Genomic DNA, 14077 nt, shown 5'->3' with positions numbered 1-14077 from the left:
TTGGATTATCTCAAAATTTTCTGTAACCTATGTCATATTTGGTATTGATGGAGAGGGAATTTTTAATGCGGTGACATTGCTTCCACCATAATTTGTGCGCAGGCAACAGAACAGAAGTGGGAATACATTATATTAAGCTAACGTCAGCTCTAAGTCAGTTTCTGTCAAAAAAATGTTATCGAACGGTTGTGGTATACATCAATCCTGATATAATATATATAATATTCCGCATTTATATAGCGCTTGATACATCGGAACGACGTCTCTAAGCGCTTTACAGACATATTATTACCCCGGTCAGCGGATCCTTGCATGCCCGCATACAATGTATGCACCTTCTCCACTCCCTGGGGAGCATTCCAACAAGAGTTCCAAGACTCAATGCTAGGCATACTACATATAGGCTTTCACATCCTACCGGGTACCCATTTAACACCTGGGTGGAGAGTGGCAAAGTGTGGATTAACGCCTTGCCAAAGGACGCTAGGCCATGGTGGGATTTGAACACACGACCCTCTGATTACAAGGCGAGAGTCAGAACCGCTACACCACGACGCTTCCAAGTTCATATTTTCAGTTTGCCAATTAAGTTGGAAAAGTTTCGCATCAATAATAAAAAAGTGCGAGCGAGTTGGTAGTTCTGACATTTTCTCATATTTTGAAATTTTCAGGAACATTTTTGTGATATTTTGTCAGTTGTAAGGTATATCTTTTTGTTAATGTCTTGAAAGGGCATATCTTGAAGAATCTAAATCCATGAAAGGGTACGGGTTTGACCTTGTATGACGCAATGAGGCTCAATTAAAAATAAACGTTTTCAAAACTTTAGACGGCGCTATTTCTCAAAGTAATGGTCACTGATGCGTAAAACATGGTTGAATTATGAGGGATGATACCATAAGCAAACTGAAAATATGAGACCAACATGAATGAAAACAAGGAAGTTATGGCCATTTTACGATTTTCCGACTTTGCATTTCAATAAATATGAAGTTTTTGAACAAAGTCTATTTTTGTTTTGAATTTAGGGCACGAAGATGGCAATGTGAAGGGCAGGTCATGTTTTGCAGATGAAAAGCCAACTCTTAGAGAATCTACAGCAATTTGTTACAAGTCTGGAGCATCCAGGATAAGGGAGATACGATAGAATTACTGTAGGAATGGTATGCAAATAGACTTGAAATTTACATAATGGCCCCTAGATGGTCATGCGCGAGTGAAGTTGGAAAATTGAATGTCAGGTGCACAACTAGGGGTCCTGGGGAACATTCCTACCAAATTTGGATGAGGAATGAGTGCAGGGTAGCGTCCACAGACTATTAAATGAATGGGATTTTGGCGGAAGAAAAAATATTCAAGAATAATGAACAAGAACGGCATTGTCACCATTTGGCATCAATGCAATAAATGCATTGGAATTACTTAATGAATCAAATATGAATTATGTACAGATAAGAGCATAAAGCTATTCAAGTATACAAAAAACATGACAAGTGTACAATGTGTGGAGCGTTGTGGCCCAGTGGATTAGTCTTCTGACTTAAACAGGTCATGCATGGGTTCGATTCCTAGCCATGGCGTAATTTCCTGCAGCAAGAAATTTATCAACATTGTGCTGCACTCAACCCAGGTGAGTTGAATGGGTACCCGGCAAGACTAATTCCTTGAAAGTGTATGCATGAGCGCTGAAAGGCAGCTCGAGCTAAAGCCGGGGTAATGATAATAATAATAATAATAATATCGTGCCTCAAAATAGACTATTTCTAGATAGATGGCGCTATATAAATGCCTATTATTATTATTATTATAATAAGTTATAAAATGAAATAGCAGTTTGGCCAGGGAGGTTAAGTTTTAATTGACATGAACAATTCACTTTCAGACCAACTGATGTAGAGATGGTAGGGGCTTGGGGATATGGATTCCATTACGTCAAACCCCCGTTTGGAGAAAGACCGCAGTTCAGATTGCAAACTGCGGTGTTATACCCCATTTTTCATTTGGATCTCCCAAAAATCATTTCCAAGCCCTTATCAACCGCGCTTGGCCAGGTAATCCCCGCTGTCTCAATTTCACCTCCACAGGCCAGTATATGAGCGTTGAGCAAAGGACGAAAAGATAAACAACAGCTGTGCTATTACGTAAGACTTCTCTGCCTGTAGTAGGACCTTCGGAATGAAATTATTGTATGCGATATTTAATCACGTTTTCAAAGGCATATTGTATTAAGTAATCCAATGTTGGTCCATTTTCAATTTCGAACAAAGAAAATCGACCTCGAAATAAGGAAAGTAAGCGAATAAAAATGACGGCATGTTTTGGAGGGACTGAGCTCAGCGCTGCGCATGCATCCCATCGTGTGTGGCCCCCTGCTGTGACTGTATATGCCGGGCTGTTGTGTTATCTTCGGACCGAGGTCAAGAAACAGGTGTTTTGATACTTAAATTGCTTGCTTGGGGCAGTTAGGGTTTGTCGTACTTGGAGAAGAGAATTGATGAGAAGGGAAACTGGGGTATAGTGTTCTCAAATGGAAGTTTTTCGTCATGCCAAAAAATGTCAGGACTAAAATGAGACGAAAAGAAAAGCGTATAAATTATGATATCATATTCTGAGTAATGTGTCAAAATGTAACACAAAATATATATATTTTTTTCAATATAAGATGCCAAATTTTTGCTTTCTCTCTTCTCTCACTCGCTACTTTTTTACATTTTTTGCACCTTAAGCAATGTCTGACCTCCATTTATGGGAGCTCATTACACCATTGGCATGACCTCGATGGAAGTATCCCATATTTCGACAACAAAAATCTGGTCACCCTGCTATAGGGCCAACATACATAAGTGCTTCATTGCTTATACAACAATAATAAATACAGATCCACAAAAATGATAAGGTATTGCACATAAGCTTTCATTTAATTTCCAATTTATACTATTAAAAGCAAAAGGGGATATGCCACATGTATGATGGGGTGTCCAAACTTCGCGTACTTTTCAAAAATATTCATCAGGCTTAAATTTTTTCACAAAATATTCATAATTTATACAAAACCAATTTAAAAAATAGTTACCACATTGGTGGCAAGATCGTAAACTATAAAATCATGGACGAAAATGTAAAGTAGGTCAAGGGGATTCGCCGGTATCGCGATCTCAAAATTCTATTCCGATCGGCAAATGCGCTCTGTGCTGGAAAAGCGTTCAGAAAAAGTGTGACCTAACTTCGCGGACCAAAGTTTTTGTGGACATTTAAACAAAAACTCAAGCTCAAAAAGTGAAATATTCATATCAGATTGATGGCAAAGTGCTATAGAATCGGTTAGTACCACATTTAACTCACGTTTTTGATGATTTCTGCTTGCAAAATGGTGATATCGTGATGCTTGTTGAGAATATCAGATTTCTTCAAAACGGGTGCTAAACGTGACAAATTTGCCGATCTTTTGCCAATATTTTCATGAATACTGAACTCATCCTAAAGAAACTTACACCAAAGGGTAATTTTAGGTCGCTTTTCAAGTTGATGATGTCAGATTTTAAGGATATTGGCTAGTATTTTAGATAATGACCGTCCGCGAAGTATGGACACGCGCGAAGTTTGGACTCACTTCCATACAATAATTACCACAAATTTCTTAAAAAGTGTTTGTTGAATCTAATCAACTTTACAATGATCATTTGCAAGAAGTTACAATAAGTGAAATTTAGATATTTATGTTACGAATCAGAGAAGAGTGGTAAATCTGCAATTACAAGGCTTACAAAATAATTTTGAACTTGACCTTGATTTGCAATTGATTTCAAGATTCTTGCTGTGGTCTGTCCCTTCAATGCATCAACAAAGTCATTGTCATAAACCAAATACTTGTAAATGTAATATCACCAGGATGTTTTATTTTTTGTTGAAGGCCAGTTCGCAGGTAAAACAATCGTGTAGAGCAAATATTTTATACAAGTAAAGCTTCAGAGATACATGTATATACATCTATTTCCATATTGATAAATTATTTCCCCCCTAAAAACATGAAAAATATACCTATGTACAAAGCATTGACAGTGTTTACAGGGATCTAATCACAATCAGATTGCATAGGGATAATTATATATCATGACAAACAATAGTATGTCACAAATCAAGTTCTTAGCATGAAAAAAGTGATATGAACAAAAAGAGAAATATCAGACATCCTAATGCTCAAAAGTCAATTGAAATTTGATGTGAAATAAATAAAATAGTTATATTTTAAATTGTTGCTTATTTTTTCACAAAAAATTACATGCACAACACATTCATATGCCAAATTAGTGAATCAATAATGAACTCATTAAATAATAATATATTACAACTTCATCATTTTCACATGTTCAGAGAGGAATCAGACTCTGTTTCATGTTATAATAACAAAATTAAGATATTTTTTATTTCTTGTGATAAAATTATTTTAAAAATGTGTGAGGGTGACATCATTGGTTCCCTCATATGCAGAATAATGGATAACTGTTTCATGAAATTAAAAGAAATTGACATTTTCATCATTACGTTTATTTGATTTTCTTTTTATTCAAATTAAATTAATATTTTTGGGTGGACTTGCCTTTAAGGCATTTTTATGACAAATCTTCACAATTTTAATTTAACTAAGTTATAGATAGGAGATAAAGTCGGCTGTTTGGGAGATTCTGATTTCTAACTGGAGTTATGTAATGAAACAGCAAAGAATTGGGTCAAAGAGTCTTGCACTTCTTGAGAAGTTTATAGTTAATCATGGTTCAAGTTAGGTTGCAAAGTCCTGATGTAGATGGTTTCCATGAACCCTTTCTCAAAATACTTGTCATTCCTAAACCAAGATCAGAACTTTTCCATTATTGACAGTATGCCCTAAGGATTTAAACATGCTGCAACTCGGCAGAGATGAGGCTATAGGGCAACGCCGATTTCACAATTCTGGGTGAACATTCTATTTCATGTATGTAAAACTTCTTGAACACTTTGATCATCAATGTCTTAGGTTTTCCTCAACAAAATTCAGATATTGGATAAATACTTTGTGAGATGGGTCAGGTAAGTCATTAATTTCAGAGTATAGGCTCCAACACTGACCTGTGCAAAAGCCAAAATAAACTTCCATAAGACCAACAACCTGATCCTTTGCTGTTACAAATTCCAGTATAGGCATGGGCAGAGTGACGTCACGTCTGCTTAAGTTAACGACGACAGCAATGACCTTAGTGCTATGAAAACAAAGTATAAGAAACACAAATAATGTCAGAAACAGCACTTAAAATTTCAGAAAGATTTGTAAACTTCCCGATAATGAAATGGGTAAACTCAATCATCACGGTTTTCAGCACAAAGTATGAATGCAATGTTTGTGTATTATGCATTGTAGAAATGCCAAAACACCGCGCTGCTGTACGGGTCACTAGTGCATTGTTTCATCGGCTGGTCAGTTGCTAGGGCTAGAGATTAAAAATTACCAGATGTTCACCCCGGCCTGTTGGGATGCAAAGGTTTATTTTACTGAATGTTTCAGCCAAAGTTTTGAGGTACTGTAACTTCCAATTTCTTGCAATAAAAGATTTAGCTATTAGGTATTTACATAACTGCAATTTTTTACTCAAATAATCAAGCTAAATAAAATTAAGGAAAAGAATAGAACTTTCAAATGAGTTGAAGCAAATAAGTACAGTACTGCTACATAGCTTACAGAAACTTTGGGATCTATAGGTAATATACATGCATCAAATATATAAAGCTTTAGTTTTGCTTAATACTCATTAACATATCAGATCATGTATAACATTTAGGCAATTCAATATTACATCTTCCTTATTTACATAGTATGATAGCCAACAAAATATGTTTAAGTAAATATGGTAAACACATCAATTTATTTGCATGTACATGTACTCAACAGTTTTTTTTCTTCATTTATTTCAAACTTGACTATTAGCATTAAGCAGAAGTACTTTGATTTCTAAAATTACAAAATACATCACATTTCATCATTATAATTTACTAGTCTTATTGCAAATTCATCAACATTCAATTCTATGCAGCTGATTTGTTAACATCGGGGGAGGGTTACTCGGGTTATAACATGATACCTATGTGCCGCACCCAAATCAGGGGTTGGTGGCTGTGGAACTAAATCTTGGTCTTAAGGACGTTCCACAGTTATGTTTGTGCGCATTATGATCTGCGCATAGTTTACACTCTGCGCGCTGACGTCACAATGGATGAACAGGTGATTAATTAGCTGCGGGTATGAGCTGATTTTTCTCATCTTCTGCACTTTAACTGCAGATCCGATGTGTTATTTCATGAAGCTATAAAGTGGAATTATTCCATGGACCATTCAAAAAAACATTCTCTACAATTTAAAAAATACTTTACTCTGCAGTGCTGCCAAGAATCACGAATATTACCCCGAGTTTGAATAAATGGTAGAGTGGTTTTGATTTTTTCTTCACATAGATACAAAGCATTCGGCGCATTTTTGGTGTTTTAAAAAGCACATTTGCTCTAATAAAAATGCTGATAGTTTAAAAACAAGCACATGAACCCCTATTTTTTAATGTTTGTTACGCTTAGGTATACCTTCTTCTACAACTCTGCAAATTTTGGTGAAAATGACATGGATTTTGAATAAAGTGCAGCATTTATTGTACGTTTGTAGTTTGTAACTGAAATTTCACATTTTTTAGATTGGGATTTTGTTATCTTTTATGCAATTTTTAAGAAATGGCAGTGCTGTTAAACTTAAAATTGCAAACAAATAGCACTATAAATAGATTCTCCATTCTAACGATACAATTATTAACTCTCTTGCGAAATTTGATGACTTTTTCATGTATTTTGACTGAGTAATAGAGGTTTAAACTCATTGTAGTAATCTTGGGTGGTCTAAAAATGCCAAATTCTTTTGAATGCGCAATTTTTAAGAACATCAATTTGGGTGAACTTTGAAGCTCTATAGCAAAAAATTAAGCACATGGACCTATGTTAATTTTTGCATATTTCGAATATTAAGGTTCTAAAGTATCTATGTGCAAAGTTTGGTGAAAATGACATGGATTTCACTTTAACTGTGGAACGTCCTTAACTGGGCTTTTTCAGACTTTAGGTCTCGGCCGCTGATTGCGCGATTGCCGCAGAATTTTTTGTGTATGTTTTTGCCTTTAACTCAATTTATATAGCTAGTAGAATGCTAATTTTTGGTGAAAGTATCAATTTTTATATTTCAGACAAATATCTACAAAAAATTGCAAAAGCATAATTAATTTCCTATGGAGTTTATCGTTTTTTTATTCTTCTGTATTTCTTTGTTTTTTCCGATGAAATTTGTCGGGGACCCTTTTGTGATCATAAATACCATAAAATAAATCCATTCAAACCAACAGAAGTAGAAATAATCATACATTCATGAATTTTGGTTGAAAAACATTATTTGCATGCACTTTGTACACGGAATCACGTTTTTGAGCAATTTTTGGTCTGACATGCACTTACAAAATGTTGCATAATAAAAAAAAAACGCGTACCCGGGCCTCGCAAATTTGGTCTAAAAAAAAAATGCACAAGACTTGAAAGTAAAAAGTCAGCAAGCGGCGCTGTCAAAAAAATTCGCGCGGTGGCGCAGTGACGAAATATGTCGAAATTGACCCCCCATTTAATAAGGGTTAAAGCACGGGTCTCCGGAATGGCTCTTGGATCACGAGTGTTAGCGTTAAAATGCTCTGGAACTGACCATATCAATAAAAGGGGTCTCCGGAACGTAGGCGTCGCATATATAGTAGCAGCTGTGTAAATACGCCTTCGAGTCTTGCTAGTTCATATCGGGCTAGCGCTAGCTGCGGGCACAGGCAGCCCGGCATATGGCTCTGCGCCAATTGGGTTCACTGTTATGACCGGCTGAGTAGTTCATGATGGGCGCATACTGGAACAAGAAACTACAAATTCCAGGGTATCCGGAATGGGAAAAATAGGAATTTCTATGGCTTTCTGAAATGGTGATGCTCTGGAATGGAAATTTGGGCTGAATATGGGGATCTCAACAGTGGCACATACATATCACACATTTATACTAAGTACCCCCACGTGTTTACACAGCCAAAAAAGAATGGTCAAATCTGTAATTCTTTATTTCTGAAAATCAAGCCAGAACATTCTGCTAAAGTGCATCCAAAGTGTGTCCCACAAAAATAACTCCAGTTTGGCGTAATATTAACATTACATTATATTGTTTAAATCTTTACACCCATTAACTACAATTCATTTTCTACAAATGGGTGAAATCTTATGTGATATGGGGGGGGGGGGTGTTTCATAAAGATTTAAGTATGACTTAAATCGCACTTAAATGACGACACGCATCTGAAATGCAACGCGCAGTCTAATTCATCAATACGCAGTAGTGCGCGTCCTCTTCTCATGATCTAACCAATGCGGTTATGCCTTTTATACTGCACACAACTAGGCATTTAAGTGCGACTCTAAGTCACAGTCACTTAAATCTTTTTGAAACACCCCCATGGTAGAACAATCACAAAGATATGAGGCTTTTTTTCATTATACATCAGGAAACCTCCATTCAAGCTTTGTATTAAGTAAACTAGGTTCAAAAAGTAACTGATCAAACAAGGGCACTGCACAAATTCCACACAGTCAAAATGAACTATATTTTTTTACACAGGCTAGCTCCAATAATCTTTACTGAGCACATGAGAATAATGAAGAGATTGGATTAATCAGAGAGGCAATAGCCCCTCACATCATTGGTTTTACCAATGAAAATGAGATTGGATTAACTAAACTTCACACTTTTCTGTTTAAGTGATTGGCTCAATCAAATAGAAGCTACAAGAAATCAACGTCTATTTTTTAAGTGACTTGAACAATCATACACACAAACCTCCCAGGGGAGTATCTGCATGGACCTCATGAATCTCTGAATCAACCCCATTCCCCCAGTCTTCTTATGTGTCAAAATGGTCTAGTTTTTTTTTTTTTTTTTTGGGGGGGGGGGGAGGTTAAAGGGGGTAATCTGGGCTATAAATAATTACATAATATATATAAAAGTAAAAAAGGTAAAACTAACCAAGCAAAGTGCTGAATATTTAATTAAAATCTTAAATTGAAATGTTAAAGTTTAACAATATTCTGTGAAAACAGTCATAATATTATTACATTAAATAATTATTTCATATTTTCATACATATGAATATAATATGTTCCCTTACAACAAAGTAAGTGGCAGCAATGAATATCTAATGAAATAAATAAGTATTTAATTAAATTTGTTTTCATTCTTGGTGAGCAAAATCTGAATAAACATAATTTCATATCATAAAATTACTATTAATAATATCAATAATTAATATAATATAATAAAATACAAAAAAGTAAGCAGGGATATATCATCAGCTTGCACCTCATATATTCATGAAGAAATACATATAAATATTTTACCAAAATAATGAGAAGATTTAAAATGTTATAATTTTGTTATTCCTTGTCCGATCTAGATGATTTATGTTTATCTGATTCTTCTATTTAAATAATATTATTTTCAGCCTTGAGTACCCTCTAAAGTGAAGAATAAAATGGTAGAGAAGGGAGGATACAAACGACATATAAACGTACCATCTTAACCCTTAGGTTAGCACATGTTCCATGGTGTTTATAGCAAAGTGTTAAAAGGTAGAGCAAGAAGGATAAAATCTACCATGTTAACCCATAGGTTAGCACATGTTGCATGGTGTTTAAAGTAAAGTGTTTAGTGGTAGAGCAAGGAGGATAGAATCTACCATACATGTATTAACCCATAGGTTAGCACATGTTGCATGGTGTTTAAAGTAAAGTGTTAAGTGGTAGAGCAGGGAGGATAGAATCTACCATATTAACCCATAGGTTAGCACATGTTGCATGGTATTGCCTTCCTCCATAGCTGAGCTTGTGGCTATCTTCTGACCTATCAAATGCTTTACTCCTTGAGTCTACATTCAAAAGACAAACTCCGCATGCCTGAGATGTATTACTAGGTTCTGGTCTTAGCATGGCTGACTTGAAGACAAAGGAACCTTCGGTGGGCTGTGTGGATACAATTGGACAATCAATGTCGGACATTGGAAAATACAATATAACTGTATCAGTGCTGTATTAAAGGCCGAAAACCTCATGGATATGGGTGTAACTAATATTAGTGGTTTGGGATTGACTGACACAAATATTGTTTTGTTTGAAGGAGGCTTTTGTTTTAGGGGGCAAGACATGGCATAAGGAGCAAAATTAATAAAAATCTGAAAGCATAATTTTGAATTTTCAAAAATTTTCAATGAGATTTTGACATTGCCTTTTTTCACAACTTTTGCTTCCTTTTCTTCCCTTTTCTTGATCATGAAACTGTATGTGGGTCCATGGCCCCAGGCCCAATCTTATGTATGTTCTTCATCGAAAATGTAAATAAACTGAATTGAGTATGTAATAAAGTAAGGTGAAACCACTAGTACACTTGTATTACTACTACTAGTGACTGGTAGTATTGTCCATCATTGTCATTCAACATGCACAACAATTAAATCATTTAAGGACGTTCCACAATTAAATGAAATCCATGTCATTTTCACCAAACTTCGCGCATTGATACTTCAGCACTTAAATATTCCAAATTAGCAAAAAATGAACATGGATCCATGTGCTCTATTTTTTGTTACAGAGCTTCAAAGTTCACCCAAAAAGGTTGTTCTTAAGAATTGTGCATTCAAAAGAATTTGGCAATTTTAGACCTCAAAAGAAAATCCATGAAAATTTCATCAAATTTTGTGATATAGTTAATAATTGTATCCTTCAGATGGAGAATCATTTATATGGTTATTTGTTTAAGTGTATCAGCACTGTCAAATCTTAAAAATGGTGTGAAAGCTAACAAAAACCCAATCTCAAAAATGTGAATTGTCAATCACAAACTTGAGAAGTACAATAAATGGTGCACTTTATTCAAAACCTACATCATTTTCCCCAGCACTTTTATTAGAGCAAATGTGCTTTTTAAAACACCAAAAACACGCCAAATGCTTTGCATCTATGTGAGGAAAACTTCCAAACCACTCTACCATCTATTCAACCTCGGGGTCATATTCTTTATCCTTTGCAGCACTGTAGAGTTAAGTATTTTTAAATTGTAGAGGTATTAAAAAAGCCCATGGAATAATTCCAGTTATTAGCTTCATAAAATAATACATCAGACCTGCAGTTAGAGTGTAGATAATCAGCTGATACCTGTAGGTGATTACTCACCTGTTCACTTATTGTGACGTCAACACGTATGGTGTAAAATATGCGCAGATAGGGATGTGCACAAACATACCTGGGGAACATCCTTAAAGCCTGTCTTTACTTTTGCAACTCCCCCTCCCCCCCTCAAAAAAAAAAGAGAAAAAGGTGCTTGTCACTATTCAACTAATAAATGAATAAATTCAACTAATAAAATTCAGCTATCAAGTAATAAAAATGTGTTTTATTGGATAAACACTGATTTTACATAAAAATCTAAGTTGATCGGGTGACAGATCAAAATGTACTATCAGAAAATAGCATTAAAAACTGACATACTAAAGCTTTTCAGAATGCACTCATTGGAGTAAAAAAACACAAAAATGCTTGAACAAAATGATGAATAATAGTTCAAAAAATAAAATGGGCACTAAAAAACAAGTTGTGATTGGCTTTCAAGGTAAACAAACAAATTAGGTTAAATAAACAGTAAACCCAATAAAATATCTGCGTATAAAACTCCTTCTCAAGTAACGAATGGGCTGAATGTTTCAGTTTTTGTCAGCAGCTTTTCTATTATCTAGTTAATAAATCTGTTAACTAGATATTAAGAGTTTAAAGTGCTATTTAAATTTAAATAAAAATACAAAAAAAAAAATTTTGAGAGAGGCCAATAGAAGTCACATTTGAACTCTTATGGATGATATATTTTAAAATGGGAAAAAACATTCAAGAACTGCTACACTTTTGTAATATAAAGATAAGATAACTGGGAGTTTAAATTTTCTGATGTAATATGATAAGGCTCTAAACAATGCAGATCCTTTCCCAAAGCTTTACAGAAGCTGCAATATTAGTACATACAAATTTGGAAGAACAAAATACAAACTGCCTTGAAATTTCAAGACTCCAAATCATCAAGGCCAGGGCATTGAAAACATAGGCCTTAAGGTGTCTGAAGGTCAAGGTTGATCTGTCTGTGATTTTCACTTACCTTCAATGAACTGAGCTGGAGAAATACAGTTAAATTATGCCATATCTTATTGATGTTATCCTTCAATGTACCCAACTCATTATCATCAATACCTGTAAAGACAACAGAAAATAGAAACATTTTTATAACACCATAGAACTGCTCTATAAGATGTCAACATTGACCTTGATCATGTGACCAGAAACTCGGGCACAATTTTCAGTGATATATCATTACTCTTATGTCCATGTTTCATGATATATACAACAAAAAAAGTAAGTCCCCCCTTAAACAAACATCCATAATTTCGGAACCAATGCGAGTTTTTAATATATTTTTACATGAGCGTGTAGGTAATTCTATAAGCTACCCCCTGAGTAAATGTCATGGACGTATTTTATGTCATGCTTCAGTGAGCACCGCCAGAAGGCAAAATTGTCACTTTTCCAAAGTCACAAGCCAAATATCATGATTTTGATTCCACTTTATTGGAACAAATTCCACATTCTCATCATGAAAAATAGTCAGAAGGCTTGTAAAAGGTACTTTCTAATAGGCGATACAAGGTTTTTGCTAAATTTCACGGTTGAATAAACACAAGTCAAAATTTTCTATAATTGGATTTTTTACACATTTCTATCGATAAAAATGATCGAATATGATGACAAATATTTTTGGGAAGAGTATCTTCAACAATATTCATTGTTTCACGGATCAATGAACATTTAATGAAAGCAAAAAATATGAATGTCAAATATCATAGGCAAGTATTGTTTCATTTTGGTAACCGGCTGAAATGATCTTTCCTCAACTTTTTTTGTTAAGTTCATGACCAATTAACATGCTTCAATGATTCAAATGCGTTCAATTAAACATTCACGCCTGAATGAACATGTGAAATGCGATTAGCTTTTTTTAGGTTATGGAAAAAATGCAATTATTAACTATGGATATTTGTCACAAACCTCCTTGCATTGTTCATTTGATTTGATTTTCATGAAAATCCCTATGTCTAATGCTTCAGTGAGCACACAATATTCGAAAATTATGCAAATGAGAAGAAAGTTTAAGGCCTTGGCCCCACTCTGTGCCATATCAAATGATTATTTTAGTGTGCGCGCCTTTTGGAAAGTGTTAATCTAAAGCTATGTGCGAAGTTTCATGAAAAAATTGTTGGCAGAAGTAACAAAAACCGTCCATGAAACAAACCCTCATTTCATTTTTGTTAAAATATTGACTTCCTCTCTCATAGACATTGTGTACACTATGGGTACATACATGTATGTTTAAGAATAAGTGACCCCTTATTCAATATGGTGGACATTTTTTTCAAGGCTTTCTTTAGCGATGTCATTTGGCGGTTATGTTTATCAACCTATGGGCAGAATTCTGTGCAAAAATGAAATCGATATGTTTATTCATGGATGAGTGAGCATGCATCAAAGTGGGAAAAGAGGCATTTTCAATGTCACAGACTCATTTTGAGGGGGTAATTAATACCCTTTTTACACAGGATTTTCTTAGCCCCAGACTATCGCTAACCCCGTACTATCCTTAACCCCGTACTATTTTTTTTCCTTTTCACACATGCCAAATTTTTATTGCTAACCCCGGAGAAGGAATCCTTGCTTTTCACACACGAAACTCGCTAACCCCGGACTAGTGGTAGCTCATTCACTCGTACCTTTTTACACACGCTAAAATTTCCTTAACCCCGTACTATAGGTGAGGCTAAATTGCCATTTAGCCCCACCTATAGTACGGGGTTAAGTTTAGCCCACTTTCGTTTTACACTAGCGATCTTAACCCCGTACTATCGCTCTTAGC

General features: G+C 35.0%; 1 long non-coding RNA gene across 1 annotated transcript; it reads right to left on the bottom strand.

Moving 5' to 3' along the window:
- Window positions 1-2892: 2892 nt before the first annotated feature.
- LOC129255065 (uncharacterized) lies at window positions 2893-12364 on the bottom strand. The gene is made up of 2 exons (XR_010295095.1): window positions 12272-12364; window positions 2893-10095 (listed from the first exon to the last, which is right to left on the bottom strand). It is a non-coding gene; the product is annotated as an uncharacterized LOC129255065 (long non-coding RNA).
- Window positions 12365-14077: the final 1713 nt, after the last annotated feature.

Source organism: Lytechinus pictus, chromosome 2 (assembly GCF_037042905.1).
Source record: "Lytechinus pictus isolate F3 Inbred chromosome 2, Lp3.0, whole genome shotgun sequence".
Classification (NCBI taxonomy): domain Eukaryota; kingdom Metazoa; phylum Echinodermata; class Echinoidea; order Temnopleuroida; family Toxopneustidae; genus Lytechinus; species Lytechinus pictus.
Note: the sequence above shows the minus strand (reverse complement) of the source record. Positions and strands in the feature narration are given on the sequence as shown.